A 6,203-nucleotide genomic window follows, 5' to 3' on the forward strand; every position below is an offset into this window, starting at 1 on the left:
CACTACCATAGAATACTGTGCTCCAAACACACATTCTCACAAATTTCTTGCTCAAATTAAGGCCTGTGTTTGATACTTGTACTTCTTTTGGACAGAAATGCTTTCTATGCCCTCCTTGCTCCGTCCATCATGAGTTATTTTACTGCCAAGGAAGCAGAATTACTTAACCTTCGCCTACTTTGTGATCCCCAATTCTGATGCTAAGTTTCTATCTGTTCTCATTTCTGCTACTCCTCATTACTTTCGTCCTCCCTCGATTTACTGTTAATCCACATTCCGTGTTCATCTAGAAGTGCATTTGATTCAACACATCCAGTAATTCTTCTTCACTTCCATTGAGGATAGCAGTTTCATCAGCGAACCTTATCATTGATATCCTTTCACCTTGAGTTCTAATAGCACTCTTGAATCTTTCTTTTATTTCTCTTATTGCTTCTTCGATTGGTAGATTGAACAGTAGTGGCAAAGACTATATCCCTGTCTTCCCCCCTTTTAAATCCTAGCACGTTGCCCTTGTCTTCCAGTGTTATTCTTCCCTCTTATTTCTGGTACATATTGCATATTACCTGCCTTTGCCTATGCCTTACTCCTATTGTTCTCGGAATTTCGAACATGTTACATCATTTTACATAGTCGAATTCTTTTTATAGATCTGCTAATTCTATGAACGTGTCATGATTTCTCTTCAGCCCATTATCAATCGATACATCAGGACTGTGTCTCTGGCGCTTATACCTTTCCTAAAGACAATCTGGTCGTCATCTAACAGTTCCTCGATTTTCTTTTCCACACTTCTGTACATTATTCTTGTCAGCGATTTGGATTTATGACCTATTAAGCTGTTGTGCTATAGTTTTCGCATCTATCCGCTATTGTTATCTTCGGAATTGTGTGTGTGATATTTCCGAAATTTTAATGATATGTGGGTACTCTCATAAATTCTACACAGTAATTTCAACAGTCTGTCTCCAATGATTTTAAAAATCCAAATCAAATATTATCGATCCCTTCTGCCTTAGTTAATTTCAAGTCTTCCAAAGCTCTTTTAAATATTGACTGTAATACTGGATCTCCAGTCTCGTCCCTATCGATTCCAGTTTCTTCTTTTATGACCTCATCAGACAATTCCACCTACTCACAGAGGTCTTCAGTGTACTCTTTACACATATCCACTCTCTCGTCTGCGTTTAGCAGTGGAATTCCCATTGGCTGTTTATGTTTCCACCCTTGCTTTTAATTTCACCCGAGGCTGTTATGATTTTTCTATATGCTGAGTCAGTTCTTTCGACGAGCATTTCTTTTTCGATTTCCTCACATATTTGCTGCAGCCATTTCGCCTTGGGTCCCTGCACTTCTTATTTCATTCCTGAGTGTTTCGTATTGCTGTATTTCAGTAATGCCGTGAACATTTTTGTACTTCCTTCTTTCGACGATCATTTGAAGTATTTTCTCTGTTACTGAAGGTTTCTTCGCCGGTAACTTCCTACTACCTATGTTCGTATTTCCAACATTGTGACTGCTCTTTTTAGGGATGTCAATTCCTCTTCAACTGAAGTGCCTAATGTAGTATTCCTTGGTATCCATATGTTCAGCGAATTTCAGACGCGTCTCATGACTCCTCGCTTCTTTAGTATCCCATTTCCATTCACACTGATTCTTCCGTACGTTCTCTGAAACTTCAGCCTACTCTTCATCATTACCAAACTGTGATCTGAGTCTATATCTTCTTCTGGCTACGCCTTACAATCCAGTATTTGATTTCGAAATCTCATGATATAATGTAACTGGAGTCTTCCTGTATATCGAAGTCTTTTTCAAGTATACCTCCTCCTCTTGTGATTATTGAATAGAGTATTTACTGTTACTAACCAAACTTTATTGCAGAACTCAGTTAGTCCTCATGTACTCTCGCTATCTGTTCAGCTCCTGCTTTCGACGTCGGCGTGTATACCGGCACTATTGCTGTTGGCGTTGGTTTGCTGTCGGATCTCAAAATGGTTCAAATGTCTCTGAGCACTATAGGACTTAATATCTGAGGTCATCTGTCCCCTAGAACTTCTTAAACCTAACGAACCTAAGGACATCACACACACCCATGCCCGCGGCAGGATTCGAACCTGCGACCGTAGCAGCAGCGCGGTTCCGGACTGAAGCGCCTAGAACCGCACGGCCACAACGGCCGGCTGCTGTCGGATCTAATGAGAACGACCCTATCACTGAACTGTTCACAGTAACTTACTCGGCCCCACTTTCCTATTAATAACGAATCCTATTCCCGTTATACCGTTTTCTGATACTGTTGATATTATTCTGTACTAGTCTGACCATAAATCCTTGGCGTCTTTCCATTTCATTACCCTGACCCCAACTACGGAGATGGAGACTTTACATTTCCCGTTTCAGATTTTCTAGCTTGTCTACCACGTTCAAGTTTCCAACATTCCACTCCCCGGCTCGGAGAACGTTATCCTTTCGTTGGTTAGTCATCTTTTTATCATGGTTACCTCCCCCTTGGCAGTTCCCTCCCGGAGATCCGAATGGGGAGTAGTCCGGAATCTTTTGCCAATGGAGAGATCGTCATGACTCCTTTTCAAAGCCGCGTGGGGTAGCCATGCGGTCTGAGGCGTCTTGTCACAGTTCTCCCGGCTGCCCCCGTCGGAGGTTCGAGTCCTCGCTCGGGCATGTGTGTGTGTGCGTGTGTGTGTGTGTTGTCCTTAGTGTAAGTTAGTTTAAGGTAGATTAAGTAGCGAGATGACCTCAGCAGTTTGGTCCCATAGTCCTTACCACAAATTTCCAAATTTTCTTTTTCAATTTCAGGTCCCATGACCTCCGGACACGTCTTATGCGTCTTTTGCTCAGTGGTTTCCACTGCCTTCTTTACCCTCATGCCGTTCATCATTGTCAGTTTTCCGCCTTCTAGGGGCAGTTTCCCATTCCGAGGGCAACAGAATACCATAAACATCTGTCCGCTCCTCCGCCCTCTTTGACAAGGCCGTTGGCAGACCGAGAGTGACTTCTTATGTTAGAACTCTTCGGCCACCATTCCTGATGATTTTTTCTGAAAATTTAAGAAATCGCTAGATTCGAATCCGAGTCCCGGGGAAATTTTGATTACTAGTCAAGGACGCTACCCTCGACCACGTACGAGCTGATAAATGTATATTTACTTAAATGTACATTAGAGAGAAACAGGAAAAGAAACAGGTGGATCAGGGAGCAGACTAGACTGAAAGTGAAGTTGTGACTGTAATGAAGGTGAATCGCGCGTTAATGGGTCACGTAGGCAGGCGACTGGATTGGAAGTGGACCAAGGAAGTTCTTTGCTAGCCACCTAGAGATCAAAAAAATGGCTCTGAGCACTATGGGACTCAACTGCTGAGGTCATTAGTCCCCTAGAACTTAGAACTAGTTAAATCTAACTAACCTAAGGACATCACAAACATCCATGCCCGAGGCAGGATTCGAACCTGCGACCGTAGCGGTCTTGCGGTTCCAGACTGCAGCGCCTTTAACCGCACGGCCACTTCGGTCGGCCTAGAGATCAGAAAGAGTGACTTTCTACCAGGGTGAACAATATTCAGATAACTTACGGGAATGAAACCGGGTGATGTCTTCGACAACCGACGATGTTTTGACAGGTGCACACCCCGTCATTTCCATGCAGTGACTGACAGTTGTGCAAGGAAATTCAAAAGCTCCGTATGCTGAGCTTATACGGGAAGAGAACACACTACAAAGGCTGCGTTCTATTGGTAGAACATTTAGAAAACCCAATAAATCTACTAAAGGGACTGTCTACAGTACGCTGTCCGTCCTCCTTGTCCGGATACTTTTTACACTGACAGCGGTCACAAAAATTACAAGTGTTTTGGTAGCACGGAATTATTTATTTTGCATAAAAACGGATCAGAGAAGAAGACTGGAATGAAGTGCAGGAATGTCTTAGAAATGTTACATATTGCTTTGGTGAGTATTCAACTTGTAAAACAACGGTTTACGAGAGGTATTTGTGTTTCGAAGAAAGCCGTGAAGACTATGAGGACAACGAGCATTCCGAACGCCACAGTACATGTTCTACCAAAGAGGTCGTGGGAAAAGAGATGGAAATTAAGAACGCTCACCGAATCACAATCATAGAAGTCGCTCATGATGTCGACACATCAACTGGCTGACAGCACGAATTTTTTTCGAATATTTTGGGTATGAAATGTGTGACAATAAAATTTGTTCCAAAACTGTTGAATTTTGAACAAAACTATAGTGGCGTGCCATTTGCTCGAGAGTCGCTGTATACACGATGCAAAACTACTGAAAACTGTAATAGCAGCTGCTGAAATATGAGTTCACGAATACTGCTTGGAAACTAAGGCTGAATCGTCCAGCGGAAGCGTTCTGGATCGCCACAACCGAAAAAAGCTCAACAAGTGCTGTCAGGTGTGAAGGTAATGCTCACTGCGTTTTCCGATTTCAACGACACAGTGCACCATGAGTTCTTACCATGAGGTCTAATGATTAGTATGGCGTACTATGTACAAGCTGAACGTAGTTCATGTGAAGCGAGCCGAAACAAACACCCGTATTTGTGGCGAAACAATTATGACTTTTGTAACACGATAATGCACCTGCTCACATTTCGTTGCTTGACCCTTGATTTTTTGGCCAAAAGATTACTGTAATGACGTCCAAGCGTCCATATTCGCCAGACATGGCACCACTGGACTTTTCTGATCCCGAAACTAAACTAAACTTTAAACAGCCTTCGTTTTACACTCGTAGACGAGATTAAAAACGCTTCTCCGAGAGAGCTGTAAATTACAAGATCACATAAAAATCGGCCAAGGGTGCTCGCCAACAACTGGAAAAATCTGGAATTCATAGAATTCCGTGTAGTTGTGTGGAGGTTTACTCGGGTACTATAACAAGAACTGCTTAAGAAACGATTAGAAGAACGTAAGGGCAATTGCAGATTATGGGAGACTGACAGATCAGCTGTTGCGGAACATGCTTAGCAGTCAGGAGACCACCACATTTATTTTGATAGAACTCTAGTACTGGCAGCCACAAGCGGATACCACGAAAGGCTATACAGAGAGGCCATAGAGATTGTGAAACACAACCGCCAGTCGCAGTTAGAACAGTGTTCTGTTTATTTGTGAATCCATTATGTCGGAACTAACTGAAATCGAACGTGGGCAAATTGTTGGCAGTGGCGGATCATTGGCCTAAATTCTAGGGACGCCGAGAAACATATTGCAAGACCCCCTTTTCTTGAAACTTCCTGGCAGATTAAAACTGTGTGCCGGACCGAGACTCGAACTCGGGAACTTTCCCTTTCGCGGGCAAGTGCTCTACCAACTGAGCTACCCAAACACGACTCACGCCCCGACCTCACAGCTTTAATTCCGGCAGTACCTCGTCTCCTACCTTCCAAACTTCACAGAACCTTTCCTACGAACCTTGCAGAACACAGTTTTAATCTGCCAGGAAGTTTCATATCAGCGCACACTCCACTGAAGTGTGAATATTTCATTCTAGAAACATCCCCCAGGCTGTGGCTAAGTCATGTCTCCTCAATATCATTTCTTCCAGGAGTGCTAGTTCTGCAAGGTTCGCAGGAGAGCTTCTGTGAAGTTTGGAAGATAGGAGACGAGGTAATGGCGGAATTAAAGCTGTGAGGGCGGGGCGTGAGTCGTGCTTGGGTAGCTCAGTTGGTAGAGCACTTGCCTGCGAAAGGCAAAGGTCCCGAGTACGAGTCTCGGTCCGGCGCTACAGTCTGGAACCGCGCGACCGATACGGTCGCAGGTTCGAATCCTGCCTCGGGCATGGATGTGTGTGATGTTCTTAGGGTAGTTTGGTTTAAGTACTTCTACGTTCTAGGGGACTGATGGCCTCAGAAGTTAAGTCCCATAGTACTCAGAGCCATTTGAACCATTTTTTTTCGGTCCGGCACACAGTTTTAATCTGCCAGGAAGTTTCATATCAGCGCACACTCCACTGTAGGGTGAAAATTTCTTTCTAGAAACTACCCCCTTTCCTTGCCGTTTAATTTATGCATATCTAGATTTCCTCACCACCACTACTGCCATTACAAACAAGACGACGACGACGACGGCTGCCATTACTAGTGTAATTAAATGAAATTTGGATTCCTGTGCTGAGGAAGATGTGTACCAGTCTTCTACCACACGATGACAGTAACAGCC

The 6,203-nt window shown here is 43.8% G+C and overlaps 1 non-coding gene across 1 annotated transcript; it reads left to right on the forward strand.

Annotated features, from left to right (window-relative positions):
- Positions 1-5,693: 5,693 nt before the first annotated feature.
- On the forward strand, positions 5,694-5,823 carry Trnar-gcg. Its single transcript has 2 exons — positions 5,694-5,730; positions 5,781-5,823. It is a non-coding gene; the product is annotated as a tRNA-Arg (tRNA).
- The last annotated feature ends 380 nt before the right edge of the window (positions 5,824-6,203 follow it).

Source organism: Schistocerca piceifrons, chromosome 5 (genome assembly GCF_021461385.2).
Source record: "Schistocerca piceifrons isolate TAMUIC-IGC-003096 chromosome 5, iqSchPice1.1, whole genome shotgun sequence".
Lineage (NCBI taxonomy): Eukaryota > Metazoa > Arthropoda > Insecta > Orthoptera > Acrididae > Schistocerca > Schistocerca piceifrons.